A 16,255-nucleotide genomic window follows, 5' to 3' on the forward strand; every position below is an offset into this window, starting at 1 on the left:
ATCTATGTAAATTGCTGCCAGCCATGTATCTGACTGTGTGTGTACTGTGTATGTAAAATTGTATAACACTGGTCAACACAATTTTGTTGACTTTGTTCTGGCAATAGATTCTGACTAACTTTTGGGCGCTGAATTCAAAAATGACTTCCGTTCTGGAAATTGAAATGTAATGAAAATACTGGAGAATTTCGAAACAACCAAGTACGTTATCTCCACCAGGCATCCCCCTCAGCCCCCCTCAGCATATTGCCAATGTAGCAGGCTCGATCTTTGTATTTATTGAGGCTTTATCACTCTTTTCCACTCTTGCTTGATCGGGTCTCTTTCTGCTTTCTTTGTAACGACACAGCGACGTAGGGGATGGGCACCACCGTCAACAGAAGTGTAACACCAAATCGCCCACGTATCTGGTCAGCCCATCAAAACCAAGGGCTGACATGTGCACAGTAGTGTGCCGCGAGCTATTTTCCCTTTGAGAGGATGCCGCGAGGTCGAAAAGGTTGAGAACCACCACGATATGGGGTCCGCTGTGCGATTCACTATCGATTTATATAGCTCAGTGTATCACCATCCATTAACGTCAGGCGATCATGTGTAATCAGTGGGGCAAGTCTTTGCTGCTGTCAAATCCGACGAAAGTTGCACTTATTTTTCACAAAATCTGCAGTAAAAAGTTGCATTTATTTTTCACCTAAGTTACACTACAAAGTTGCATTTATGGATAAGTTCCTTGAAATTATGAGTGTATGAAATACTCAAATCGATCTGTATCCAAGGCACTGCACAAAACTCAGTGTTGGCGACTTCAACAAAATCAATAGCCTGAAAAAATAGACCCAGTGAAAATATAATTTTCGGTGGTTTAGCCTGAATATCTGTCAAATCAAAAAGAACCTCAAATTTAAACAACAGTGAAATAATCAAGCGATATATTTACATATGGTGCCAAATATTTACAGTAAAACGATAGATGCATGAAAAACCGAAAAAAAATCTTGCAAAAATGTACATGAAAAATCGAAAAAAGTTGCATGAAATATTGATAAAGTTAAAAAAAATTGTCTGAAAAAATGGAGAAAAATTGCAAAAAGTTGCACTATAGGATTCCTCCAAACAGCTTAAAATACCATACTATATAACTTCTGAGCATTAGGAAGCTGCCAGAAGCTGTAAAACATAGTCGCAAAAGTTGCAGAAACTTGCCCTAGTAATCAGTGATCACATAAAACGTTGTATTGGCATAATATAAATTAATACAACAATAACCCGGTTATTTACATTCCATCAAGGTCACCCTTTAATAATGACGGTCGACTGCGTGGCCGGCGACGAGGAATCGTACGAAACCTTCGCGGAGTTATTCGATCCGGTGTATGTATGTATGTATGTATAATTGGAAATGGTGCGTATAACTGCAAATGGTTTTTTGCACCATGCCATTTCAAAATCAAAAGATCTATACTATAGCATATCTAGTGTCATATTTCTCTACCAGATAATATGACAAATTCAATTACTGGTGTACTGGTATAAGGGCTAGAGAGCAATAGTTCAATTTCCATTGGTACGTTGTGATACCGCGCATTGTCCCGCAAATGTTGTCGATGTCGATCGTACTTTCTACATTCAAGTAGAAAGTGTGCTGCCGTCTCGGGTACTTGGCAGTCTTCGCATAATCCATTTGGGTGACAATGCAATTTGCGCAAGTGATAATTGAGTTTGCAATGTCCGGTCCTTAATCGGAATAGGACGGAGGAAGCTCTTCTCGTTGTTTCTTCGCTGGGATACGTTTGGTACGATTCCGCATTGGGTGAGAAAATTCTTCTGTATTGCGATTCCTGATCCACTTGCCTGAATTCTTCTTTGAACAGGCTTCGGCATACTTCCGACACAATACCTTTATATTCCTTGGTGGACAGTTCAACTTGATCCTCACCGCCTCTATGCAGCGCGGCTGATTTCGCCAGCGCATCTGCGATTTCATTGCACCCCACTGAACAGTGGCCTGGAATCCACAGCATAGTGATGTTGAAGCCTCGGCGTTTCAAATCAGTACACCGCAGTATTATGTCTGCAACAATGATGTTATTTAATACGCGTGATCGGATAGCTTGTAGGGAACTCAGACTATCGGATAAGATAACTATATCATAGTTACTAGTGTCGTATCTTTGAATCCATTTGAGACTTTCCTGTATAGCTATGAGCTCTATTGAAAATACTGATAAATGGTGGTTTAGTGATACATTTTTCGACACACCCTCGCCCCACACGTAGAAGGCGGCTCCACACCCAATCTCAGTTTTTGAACCATCAGTATATATTTTGATACATTCTCTATAATAATCGTAAATGTATTGCTCACTTACCAATTTGATAACAGCTGGGGGGTCGGTTTTTCGGAGCATCAACGATATACTTACGTCTACGCGACAGTCTAGAACAGTGGTTCCCAACGTGGGCGATATCGCCCCCCAGGGGGCGATTTGGCGATCTAGGGGGGCGAAAATAACTAAGGGGGCGATAGGGGGGCGAAAACGTTGGACCTTTCAATCAAATCATATTCATTATATGCTTGGTTTATTGCTTAGTTCAAGTTATATGAGATCGATGTTGATAGAAAAGTGACTCAATATTTGACCCAATGTAGCCTGTGATACCTGAAAAGGATTTCACGTCCCGTAAATTTGCCTCATATTACATCTATTTCACTTGTTTACGAGCTCTCTCAACCTCGTACCATCGAGTTGTTGGTGTACGTTGATTGTCAATGGCTATACCGCAATAGTTACATCATAACCAAACATCAGCTGTTTCTGCGTGAACCAGCAAGCACGAACACTTTCTGTCAGAACTGCTAATTAGTGTGTCGTGTCGTTGCGAAGTAGCCAGTGTTGTCAATTAGCGCATATTGGGGCCAAATTTGGGAATATTGGCACGTTGGCACATTTTCAGCTCGTTCGAATTTCTTCAACTATCACTGTGAAAATTTGTTTTCAGCATTTACATAAGTAGCAAGTGGTGCTTACTCGCGCACACAAGGACATATTGGGGTTGTTTTACATAATTTTGACCTGCAGTAGGCATACTGGGGTATTACGCCCCACAAACCGTTGTACTATATAGCATCGATATCATAGGTCCCGAGTCACTTTATCTGCTTCCCACTGCAAGAGCCAATTTGTTGTGTAGGTTATCATTTAGGCTACCAGGCCTACCAAAGCAAGCTGATATATTGAAAAATTTGCTGGTTCGTTTTCGCGTCGATTGGGTAGTAGAATTCTTGACGTCTTTAAATGTACCTTGAGCTTGACGACCTTATGCGCATGGAAATGAATTCCACCACTTTCTTGCAGCGTAATTCAAGCGAAATTGAACAATTGAAACTGATTTCTATGAACATGTAAAGACATCTCGAACGATGAAGATAATTTAGTTATATCTCAGTCAGTTTGGCCTTATGTTTTGCAATATTTGACTCCCAGAACTTTTGTACAGTTGGCAACCCTATGTATGATATCTGAAGCAAGCGAAACAGTTGATTTTCAATCACCGATGTAGTTTTCATTCGTCTACTTTTTAGACGTGACAGAACATTGCTTCTTGATGTGCCTTATTTTATAGCCTACTAGTAACTACAATGGTTGCCAGAACGTTGATAACCCTGTGCGGTTAGATTTGTGGAGGACAGTAAGTTGTTATGATACCGAATAGTACAGTAATGGCCATCTAACTTATTGTCGAACGTTAAGGATCTAGGCAAACCCCTGTCTCTGCGCACTGCGCAATCACCAACTCACTCGCGGTCCATTGGACAGCAGTGCCTAACGACTAAAAGAGGTCATCACTTTGATTTGACTACTGAATTCCCTATTTTCTTCTTAATTTTGTGGTGTTGACTAAAAGTAGATCATCACATCGTTTTGTTTTGTGCGCAGAGGCCATGCCAGCAATGCGCATTGGGCATGCGCGCAGCTTAGAGGGAACTGTGGTAACGAGAGGTCAATGAAACTCTGATTTGGGACGCTTTCTAATAGGGGGGCGATGAAAATGTTTTGAGCTTCATAAGGGGGCGATGAGTCAAAAAAGGTTGGGAACCACTGGTCTAGAATGTCTTCCCATGGTGGTATGGGAAAAGTGTCAGACTTGTATATAGATATATACCTTACGGCAGGTATGTTCGATACCATATTAAATGTTCTGAAGGAATGCGATGGGAAAATCTCATGCCATGATTGTTGTACGAGAGATCGACCGGGGTGATCATTGCCGGATAATATATTTCCTCGGAACTTCAAACAGGCCTGTAAATGACGTAAGTGAACTGGCAGCTCGTTACACGCGTGTTGCAAAGAGTATATCGGGGTACTACGCATACCTCCACAACAAATTCGGAGTGCGGCATTTTGAACAGCTTGCACTGATCTGATCACATATTTAGGGGCGAATATGTACGCCTCGAATCCATATTCAATTACCGATCTTATTAATGCTCTATATAGGGTCAGGAGACAGTCTTCGGACGCACCCCAAGATGTGCCACTAAGAAGACGCAGTAGATTAAGACGCTTGGTGCAGATTTCAGTGACATATCTCGAATGTGCTCTGTAGCTTAATCTAGCATCAAACGTAACCCCAAGATATTTATACTCATTTTTTGTGTGAACCGCAGCATCATTAAAAACCAATTTCACTTCAGGTAATTTACGTCGTCTAGAAAATAGTACGGCCGCAGACTTGTCCATGTTAACTCTAAATCCCCATTTCTGACACCAGCGTGACAATTCGTGTAGCGATTGTTGCATTGTATCTATAAGACTATTGGCATCCAGACCTGACTCCCACATACATACGTCATCGGCGAAAAGATTCATATTTGATGTCACCGCATCTGGCAGGTCATTTATCATCACCAAAAATAAGACTGGACTAAGAATGGAACCTTGAGGTATGCCATTTTCTAGCTGTTGGATATCTGACACGGAACTACCCAGGCGGACTTGAAATGATCTTCCATTTATGAATGTGTTAATTCAGTGTAGCATGTTACCATTTATTCCTAATGAGTGAAGTTTATAGATTAGGCCATCGCGCCATACCATATCATACGCCTTCTCGAAATCGATGAACATAGCCAACGTCGATCTTCTGTTAGCCAAGGACTTATATATTTCATCGTGCAGTAGCAGGATGCAATCACTCGTGGAATGTTTCATCCTGAACCCACTTTGCGCTTGATGGATGAGGCCATTAGTCTCAAGGAACCATCGTAATCTATTCGCAATCATCTTCTCCATTACCTTACAGAAATGGCTCGTGAGCGATATAGGACGATAAGAGGACGCTTCCCCAATCGGTTTACCGTTTTTCTGTATTGGTACCACTATCGAGTGTTTCCACTCGTCAGGGCACCTTCCGTTTACCCACACATTATTTATCACTGCGAGGACGGTCTCTCTACTTCTGGCATTCATGTTGGTGAACATCTGGTGGCATATCCGGTCTGCGCCGGGTGATGTCGATTTACGTTTTTCTATTACCGCCAGCAACTCGGTCATGTTGAACTCTGTATTGAAATCATGGTCCCAATCGTTTCGTGGTTGTTGTAGTATTGGTTGTATATGATCTATAGCGAAGGTAGTTCTGGTAGATCTAAATTCGTCGTCGAGGTTTCCATCACTACTTACATTGTAGAATTGCTTGGCCAACTCGTTTGCCTTGTCTATTTCATCGGTTACCACCCTGTCGCCTGCCTTTAAATGATGTATTTGGTTCCAAGAACGTGACCCGGACATAGATTTCACTACGCGCCACACTTTTGATATGTTAGAATTGCTATTTAATGAATCACAAAAGTCCCGCCAATAAGACTGTTTTGCTTCCAAGATTGCTTTTCTCGCTGCTGCTCGGCGTTTTTTGAAAATTATGACATCGCTCTCACGAAACGTTCGTTTCATTTTCTGAAATGCTGCTCGCTTGAGACGCACGTATCTGGCATATGTTTTGTTCCACCAGGGGACCGACAGCTTTCTGGTAATCGGTTTACTAGTAGGGATATTAGAATATGCAGCATCTAAGATAGCTTCGGTCGTCTTTTCCACCGCCAAATGGTGGGTTGGATCAATTTTTTCCAGATTCCTTGAACAATCATGTTGGAAGTGTTCCCAATCGGCTCTTCTCAGCGACCATGAGCTATGGTGGCTTACGGTCGAGTGTTCATAGTGTGATAGCTTTGTGAGTACAAGATAGTGGTCGCTCCCGAACAAGTGGTCCGTTACATCAGATTGCACGAGATGTGCAATATCGCTTGTTGCGATCGTCAAGTCCAAAAGTGATCCTTGACCCATTGTTGGATGAGAAATTGATATACGCGTGGGCATGTTCGTGTTTATGACTACCAGGTTTTTTGAATCAATCACATGGTAGAGGTGGCGTCCACAGGTGTTAATGCGCCTCGCTCCCCACAGCGGGTGATGAGCGTTCATATCGCCAATAATGATACTGCGCGAATCAAGGTGCATGAAGCAGCTTTCCATGTGAGAGCGTGATATGCGTCTGTTTGGAGGGATGTATAAATTCATAATTTTGATTCCTCCGATCTGTACAACTTGAGATTCAATCGGCGACACATCGTCTGTGGGTATCTCCATATATGGTAATTGACGTTTTATAAATAAACAAACACCGCCCCCATGGATGTCCCGGTCTTTTCTGATCAGCACATAGCCGTGAATCGTAGGGTTGTATCTAGGAACGAGATGAGTTTCCTGAATGGCTATCACGTCTGGTTTCGTAACTTGATCCCGTAAAAAAACTTTCAATTCGTCCAACTTTCTGTAAATACCTCTACAATTCCACTGAATAAATGATAATGGCATCTTGATTACTTGTCTCCCGTCTCCATATGTTGGCTATTTTCATCTGAAGGATCCTTTGGAGCCCCTTTTTTGCCTTTTTCACGATTGCGTAGTTTCTTTTCGTTGGTTGACAAACTTGTATCTGGTACCTGACTTTCTTCAGCAGGTGTATCAACGGATAAATCTAATACAGTATCTTGTTCAGTTTCTCTTGGTATAGCGGGAATAATTATACCGAGATTGTTTCCCGCGGATTCCTCAACAATGGATTCAATGCATAACTCCTTTCCAGCCTCAAGGGCGAATAATGTATTTTTTATTACTTCGGCAATGAATGTGAAAAATGCTTTGGTCGGGATTGTAATATGACTTCCATCAGTTGTAGCGTGTGTATTTGGTGCACATTGTTCTGCCGAAATTTCCGTTTGAGGTAGTTCTGTGGTTCTCGTCCATGGCGTACCAGTGGTGGGAGGTCGTACTTGATCTTCTTGTGTTGTGACTTGTTGCTGCATACCACTGTATCCCTGATTCTCTCTCTGACGCATTTGACGAGCTGTCCAATAATCGACTTTGGATTTTGCCATAATGGACTGGATCTTACTCTCCTTCTTATATCTAGGACATCCTGCGTAACCCGCAGAGTGCGCTAGTTTGCAGTTGACACAAAAGGGGGTCTGACTATCACAGTTTTCGTAAGCGTGGTCTTTGCCACATTTCGTGCACCTCTTCCTTCCACGGCAATATTTCGCTTTATGCCCGAATCTATTACATTGAAAGCAGCGTGTCGGCGGTGGATTATAGATCCTTGTTCTAAACTGCAGAAATCCGATTCTAACTACTGTCGGCAGGATAGTAGAAGCAAAGCAAAGCAGTACTGATGTACTCATTTTGATTCCAGTCTTCGTGCGATAGGTGAGTCTACGAACGTAGCTAACATGTTGATTGGCAAGGGATTGCTTAATTTCCTCGTCAGTAAGATCATGAGGCACATCCGAAATAACGCCGCGTACCTCGCTAGGCTTAGTTTTGAATAGCTCTACGCGAACCTCGATCGGGTTTTCTTTAGTACCTAGATCAGTGCAACTGAGTAACTTTCCCACTTGGGCGTGGTTGGCGCATTGAATACACAAGTCACCTGATGGTAACACTCTGAGGTCAGTATATGCCCCCCCTAACACTCTGTACAACGTTTTATTGATAACCAATGGGTTGTACTGCCGAATCTTCCGATTAACACCTTTAACTACCACGGAATGCGCCAATTCTGAATTCGACGCAGATGAGGCCCCTTTTGACGCAGGTCCTTCAAGCTCAGTATCAGCGGAGCGCTTTTGCGCCCCGCCTAATCCCCGCATATTTAATACACGAGCTTATAAACCAGTAAACGGTAAATATATGATGTAAGTATGGTAAGAAGTCACGATAACACCTTCTGTCCGGCGAGAGGCTCGACCGCTAACAGCTGCTATATCTGTCTTGATTGGTACGTCCTGCTTCGATCCGGTGATTGCAGCAAGACACAACGGTTACCTCAAAACGGATCTGCACAAAACCGATTTGTATTTGTACTCATATTAAGGTTTAATAATATAGAGACTGTGGTTTCTTAATCTTTTTAGCGCAGGTGCCCATTGAGCTGCCTTGAAAGTACCTTGTAGCCCTACATTAGCCGCGGCAAGGAAATTGTAATAATAGGAATTAAACTAAATGTATGTGATGAATAGGTATAGTTATTGAGTGTATGCATTAAAATAGTATTGTTTAAGTTCAACTTTATTTACAGCACACGAAACAAAAGTCCATTTACTAAAGGCTTTCTTTCTTCTTGCGTTTCGTCAATGCCACAATGGTTACTTCTGTCATCTCATTCATCTGTGAATGGCGTGATAGTACAAAACCAACCCGTTCTAGACCAGTGGTTCCCAACGTGGGCGATATCGTCCCCCACAGGGCGCTTTGGCGGCCCAGGGGGGCGAAAATGACGAAAGGGGCGATAAGGGGGCGAAAATGGACAAAGGGGGCGACAGGGGGCGAAAATAGCGTAGGGGGCGATAGGGGGCGATGACGCGTTAAAACGGCTATATTGGAGTCAAGTCGGAGAAATGACCTTTTTTTTCAGTCAACCCACGGAAATTTCGTTGCAAAAGTGTAAAATTCGACAATGAGCTGGAAAGTTGACCTTTTTTTTTAAGTTTGTATACCGATTTTTCGGTTCACAAAATCTGGGGGGCGATGATCGCCGTCGAGCTTGAAAAGGGGGCGATGAGTCGAAAAAGGTTGGGAACCACTGATATAGACATTGAGCGCAATACGTCTATACCGCGAATTCATCGAATGATTCGCCATGCGGTGTTCTATTCTCTAAACTGAAACATTAATCGTCATCTAGTACAGTGGTTCCCAACGTGGGCGATTTGGCGGTCTAGGGGGGCGAAAATACCGAAGGGGGCGATAGGGGGGCGAAAACGGACGAAGGGGGCGATAGGGGGCGAAAACAACGGAGGGGGCGATAGGGGGGCGATGGCGCGTTAAAACGGCTACACGGAGTCAGGACAGTAACTGCCGCACCCCAAACCCCAAATTTGGGGGCGAACTCGAAGAGGCCCAAAATTATTTTGTGAATTAACATAAATTATAGAGTAATTTTTATAGAAATTCTTCCAACTTTTTCAAAATATTTTCGCGCTGCGCGCGATTTATTATTGTAATATATATCGATTTTGGGGTGCCCTTCCCCCTTCAACAATACGCATCATCTATGGAAATGGAGACTTCGACGACGGCCATTACTGCGCCACGACGCTCCAAGACATATGAAGTTATAGGCCATGTAACATACGACTCCGACAAGTATGCCAGAAGGATCAGCAGCGAGAAGACCTTGGCCGAAAAGGAACGCCCGTGTGCTGACCGAAAACTTCGATATATATACATATATGTTTGATTGTCCATAGGCGCCCCAACGAAAATTTAGCTGTAAAAGTGTAATTTCGAGGTCGAGCCGAAAAGTTGACCTTTTTCGGTTCCCAATATTTGGGGGGGCGATGATAGGTGTGGAGCTTCAAAAGGGGGCGATGAGTCGAAAAAGGTTGGGAACCACTGTTCTAGACCAATGCAAAGTTGCTTGCAACGCATTCTTCACAAATGCGCCTGAATAGCATATATCTTCACACTGCATGTCGTACCTCTTGTTGAGTCGCTGAACTGCCTATATGATTCTGTGTAAGCTGTCTTCCTTCAACGTACAGCGCCGCAAAGTCCTATTAGTTTCCCGATGTAAATATACGCGATCTTGAGGTACGGTAGAAACAGTATATTACCTGAAGTTCCAATTGATCGAATTTCCTTATATCCAAATTACAATACGACAGAGCAGTAGCACGAATAAGATATTGTCCCTACAAGATAGGTAGATACAGTGGGGGAACGTCCGGTGGGCCCATTACTATTGACAAACTGTACCCTTATCACAGCTATATCCAGAATATTCCCTTAGCAGAGATGAGCGGATTTGAAATTTCTATGTCCTAATCCAATCCAAATCCGAACCTTTGAATCCAAATCCAAATCCTAATCTATAACTGTTTCATATTCATGTCCATGTCCAATCTTAATCCGATTCCAACTGGAAATTCAGAAAAAATACTAATTTATGCAATGGAGGGATTCGAAAATTTTCTTTCACAACCAACGATTCACTTGATTCAAGATAACTTAGTAACCATAAATACATTAAGAACTGATCTGAATAAAGTTTGTCGCCATTCGCCACACGACATTTCAATCTCCCAGAAAATAGGTAAATCCAATCCAAATCCTAATCCGTTCCGAAAAAAATGTCTAATCCAAATCCAATCCAAATCCGACAAAATTTCATAAATCCTGTTTTTTCAAAACCTAATCCTAATCCATGCTCATCTCTGTCCCTTGGACCAGAGACCAGGAAGTGTCGTCAAGCCTACGCCATCTAGCGAATATAAGTATGGCTCCTAAATTATTGAACCCCCTAAGATTAACATGAAATGCCCACAGTAACATCCCTTCCCTTATATAGCCTACCCCTGGTTAAGAACCCATGCTTTAAATCTACCTTAAACAGCGTTGCATTGCATAATATGCCAGGAGATATGCGACACACCAATACTCACGGTATGGCAATATTTCCTATATACCGATAAAATGTTATGAATCCAAGCGATTTGAATTGCGTAACAGCTGCAAACCACGAAAGCTGACTCAAACTATAGATAACTAACCTACGTAGGGTAGTTATCTATACTTAAACCGTCGTTTGGTAGTTGATATGTTTATTGAACTCCAAGAATTGTCACTCGCATGTCATCAAATACTACTTACATGGCACAATAACAAGTTATATAGACATGAATAAGCTCGGGATACTGAATAAATCGATCAGCTGCAAATTAGTTGCAGTGATTGATCAGAGTCTGGTTGCAATTAGCCAGGTATTGCTCGATCCAACTGCCAAACGTCATTACGGAAAATTGATTTTGTGCACGACGCCCTTGGCTGCACTCGGACGGAATCCAGACAATGTTTTATTTTGTGAATAACGGAGTCCTTTGTCAGGGAGGAGACAATTTGGATCCGAAGTATGTTTTATCAACGAGAGTCCGCAACGGTTGAAGCATTCGTGGATTCTGTCTACCTCCTCATTGATCCCGGTCTGAGAGAAGAGAAGTGGAAAGAATAGCGTGCTCTGGTGAAAAAATGCATTAAACTTGTGGTTCGCAGATTAATCATACAAAATGATGACTTCTTCTCTCAATAAGCTCTCGAGGATCTAACGGGCGATTCAAAGGGAAGATACTATTCACTGGAGGACATGTGGAATGAGGATAAAGAAAAGCTGATCGTGGATCATTTCCATTTGACAAGCCGGTTTCTCCGCTCCTACTGTCGTCTAGAATGGCGCGAGACTGGCCCGACGCGCGTGGAATCTGATAATGGCAGTACATTGTCGAGTAAATAGGTTCACTGCGTGCACTTTTGAAATTGAATGTAATCTCGGTTTCCCAGGATTCCTGAAACATAAGTCTCAAAGGACCCCACCTTGTCCACTCATGTTGCGTATGCGAAGAGATAAAACTTGGCAACACGACACTTAGTGATGTTGCGTGGCTCTCAAATCTTTACCTTGTGTAGCGTCTCAATTTGTGATTACCCCGTCTGACCGTCGCAAAATTTATAAACGTAAATAATTAAGTCTTTCGATATAATTTTTGATTTCTCGCTTCATGTTGTCTCTTGCGATCTTCCGATGTTCTCTCATCCGATTCAGAATCGTCGCATGGATATACATATAGTTATATGTAATATATATTACCTTTCTTCTAATAATGTGTTACCTTACTTCAGCAATGGAGTAGTAAGACACCAATAATTTCATAATCATAATTTCATAATTGCCAATACGGTTGGAGTAATTTCTGAACATTATGCTTATTTTTGGGGGGCTCCCACATTATAATCAAGATATCAGGTTCCATTATATCGCGCGTGGCGCGGAAAAAATAATTCAAGAAAAATAAAATCTGCCCCAAAAGACTATATTTTATGTAGATTTACAAAATATGTTTGGGTCGCTTACGAGAATTGTGCATTTTAAAAACTTATGGTTATATGTCGATTGCGTCAAATCATTTGGCGTGCCATGAAAAATCTTCTCGCGTGCCACAAATGGTACGCGTGCTGAGGGTTGCCGACCCCCGAATTATTATTTCGCTTTAAATATTAATCAGATAATAGGGTCGGACTCAGATCGTTTTTTACTGCTACTATACGTCGGTCAATTTGCACTATAGGGTGTAGGTATTCTTTCTTATGATTCCTGTTCTGTAGATACCTTTTAGCATGGCCGACGACGTTCTAGGCCAGTGGTTACCAAAGTGGGCGATATCGTCGCCCTATGGGGATGATTTTGCGAGGCAGGGGGTGAAAACAACGAATGGGTTGATTGTGGGGCGAAAATGTTAGAATGCTTTACTCATTCTACCACGGGAAAGGCGAAAAAGTATTCCAGAACCGCTGTTCTACGCTTCTGTAAGACACGCGGACACGCGGTGAGGCAGAACCCATAAACCCTGAAAACTTGGAAATTCGAATGGACCTAGAAAGGACTCAAATCCGCATCCTCTAAAACGAACCACGACGCTATCTCGCCACTTCTAGCTCGTTGTGGAGTCCACTATTTGAGACTTTTAATATACACTTTCAGGCATAACAGCGATAAAAATTTCCTGGTTTGGGTAAACCAGGAGGATACTTATGAGTCATTTCTATGCAAAAAGGAGGAAATATGAAAGAAGTGTTCGCTCGCTGGAGCGAAGGATTATCCGAGGTATAAATATAACGTGTGAACCGCCTCGGTGTATATAAGCCCGTGTGATATTTTGGTGGAGAGCATCCCGAAAAACATCAATGTTTATAATTATAACCATCAATCTTTAAAGTTACAAATTACATTTCTCGAATTTCTCGGCATTATGCAACTGCATTCATCTGAGTGTTCAAAGATAAGTATGGCGTGAAAAGCAGCAAGTTGCTGGCGATTACCCATGGCCAGTGTTTGCCGAATATACTCGGGTCTATTCCCTTTTTTTTTGATCGCGGGCCCCTTCAAGTTTTGTGGGCGGTTGCGCGCACCCCAAAATTTCAGAAGCCGATCACTAAAGTAAAAGAAAAGGGTCATCACATCCAGTTCAACTCTATGTGCTGTACACTATTTACACTATGCCATGTCTAAAATATGCTAACTAACAACTATAGACAAGGTAGCCACAGTCCCTTCCAAGGCGTCATTGCAGAAATATCATTTTCTGGTTTTGCAGTTTCTTGATGATATGGCTCAATATTATCCTTTCACAGATCGCCTAAATCTAATTCATGAACCCCTGTGTATGAACCCCGCTCTAATGCAACAGTAATTACTATATTTAGATCGAGCAAAACATCCGAGCCAATGGACACGAATTCATTTGGAACGAGCACCTCGGCTTCATCCTGACTTGCCCCAGCAATTTGGGAACCGTCGTGCGCGCTGGTGTTCATTTAAAATACCACTGGTATCAAGACATCCTCAATTCGAGACTTTGCTGAAGAAGCTACGCTTGCAGAAACGCGGGACCGGTAAGAATCAGTGCACGATAGCGTATCGCTGCATGGTGCGGACAATAAAAGACTTGGAATTTTCTCAGGTGGTGTGGATACAGCCGCGACTGGAGGCGCGTCCGACATCTCTAGCGCAGATCGGCTAGGTTTTTCCGAGGTGGAGCTTGTTCAGATGGTTATTGACGGCGTGGAACTTCTAATTCAATGTGAAAAGAAGTTGGAGAGGAGAGAGTCTGTTGACTCGATAATTGCGAATCAAGCACAGAAGTGACCGTGTTGTATTAGTCATAGATGTTGTATTTATTGAGTAATCATTCCGTATCTGTTATTGGACACACATGCAATAAAAGAATGAGAATATGTTCGAATGCGTCAATAAAATCCGACTTCTGCGGAAGGTGGTATTGGATACGAAGCACCTTGAAATACGATATACAGGACTTCCGGAACCTTGATTTAAACAAGACACCCACAAGTGAAATTGCGCGACAATTCGAGAATGCGAGTGTATCAAGCAGTCATGAATTGAATAAACGTATTATATAATTTCAAATGAGAAAGCGCGTTCTAATTCGTCCTTTACGTCGAACACGAAGGGACTCCAGTTCCACGTCTTGCGTTGCGGCAATTCTTTGCTGATCATAATCTGACAGTGATTCCAACTGTGTGCCGCCACAGATTCTTATGTGTGCCGCGACAATTTCTGGAGTTTTAGAAAAGAACAGTATAATATAGAAGATAAAGCATGCAGATAAGCATCCGACTAAAAAGCGGCCCTCTTAAATAAGCACACAAGACCATGTCCATGGAACCAATCATGAGTAGGGTAATGTCCACATTACAATTGGGCTGTTGTGTCACGAATAAATTCTTTGATTCGTTTCACATCAACTCATAAACACGAAATCGTAACCTAGAGACACTGTATGGTAAACGACGAAATGCAGGTATGCTTGTCAACAATTAAACCTCGTTTCAGTCGAATATATGTTCGTATAAAGAAGCATCGCCGCCGCATTATCACGTGAATAGTTTTTAAGCAACTTAATTTTTGGAGGTTTACCTAGGCTCTTTCTCGCCACCTCATCCGCGTAAGCGGTGTCTTACAAAATCCTAGAGGTGGGCTGTGCTATAAGTCGGCAGTTACGTAAAATAAGAAGAATATCGGCCTGGTGTAAATGATCATAGTAGTCGACAAACATCATGAATACCCCAAAACAAACAAAAAAACAAAAAAGCTTTATTGTAAGTATGACACGAGGGTTTTATGTTTATTCTAGTGCCCCACAAGCCAAAAAGATTTGTGAACCACTGATCTTGCTGGATTGCATTTTCCGATCAACGTTCGGAAAGCCATTGTGGGAAGGAATGAATTCCAATTTTGAGGCATATGCGCACACAAAAACGAAGTGTTCAACTTCGCGCTCCAAGCAAGATGACTGTCACGAAAACCTGACTCACAAATGATTACGAGCACGGGAACGTGGCTACGGCACTTATGGGCGCTAAAAATATTTGAGAGGAGGAGAACTGGCGTTTGCCCGTCTAATTGCGAGAAGATACGGTGTTGGCATATTTGGAAAATTGAATAGAAAACCGTAACATCTAGAAATTCTTGGCGATCCCCTGAATTACGCTCGCGACCCACCGGTTGGGAAGCACTGAGTGAAATGATCGACTGATTCCTATATCTAACTGTGTGTGTGTGAGAGAGAGAAAAGATTGAGATAAGAAGAAAAACGAGAGATTAAAAGTACTGTTTTGGTAATGAAACAGACGATATGCCGCCATACGCAGGGCAAGTAGCATTTAACTCCTGAATGGCAGTCCGTCATCACAAAACTGATATAAGCCTTTGGCATGCGTCAGCATTAAATTGAGACTTAATTTGGAATCGGATCGAATCTGATACAGTTCGGGGATTCCTTCCTCTATACAATCGTTCAAATTTAGAGATATATAGAATGCTGGTTTTTCTTTGTTCGCGAATACCATAATTGGCGCTTGGATTTAGAAAGTCGAATATGGAAGTGCCGACGGGGACACAATGTATTTATAGACCTACACTCGAGGGAGGAGACATTATAACGATGACCGAATATGCTGAATGAAACTAATATATAAATCGAGAAAGTCAGGGCTCGAAAAACATGGAAAGCAGTTCGGTTGGAGTTATTTTATGGAATTCTATCTCATTGGTCGTCTATAAGCCGCCAAACCGCATGGGACAATTCTAAGTATACATGATCCTATATCGCTCCTGATAA

General features: G+C 42.3%; 1 pseudogene; it reads left to right on the forward strand.

Annotated features, from left to right (window-relative positions):
* Positions 1–590: 590 nt before the first annotated feature.
* Positions 591–14,395, forward strand: LOC145452697 (creatine kinase, testis isozyme-like; annotated as a pseudogene).
* The last annotated feature ends 1,860 nt before the right edge of the window (positions 14,396–16,255 follow it).

Source organism: Botryllus schlosseri, chromosome 12, assembly GCF_051294905.1.
Source record: "Botryllus schlosseri isolate E-star chromosome 12, Bs_hap1, whole genome shotgun sequence".
NCBI classification, from domain to species: domain Eukaryota; kingdom Metazoa; phylum Chordata; class Ascidiacea; order Stolidobranchia; family Styelidae; genus Botryllus; species Botryllus schlosseri.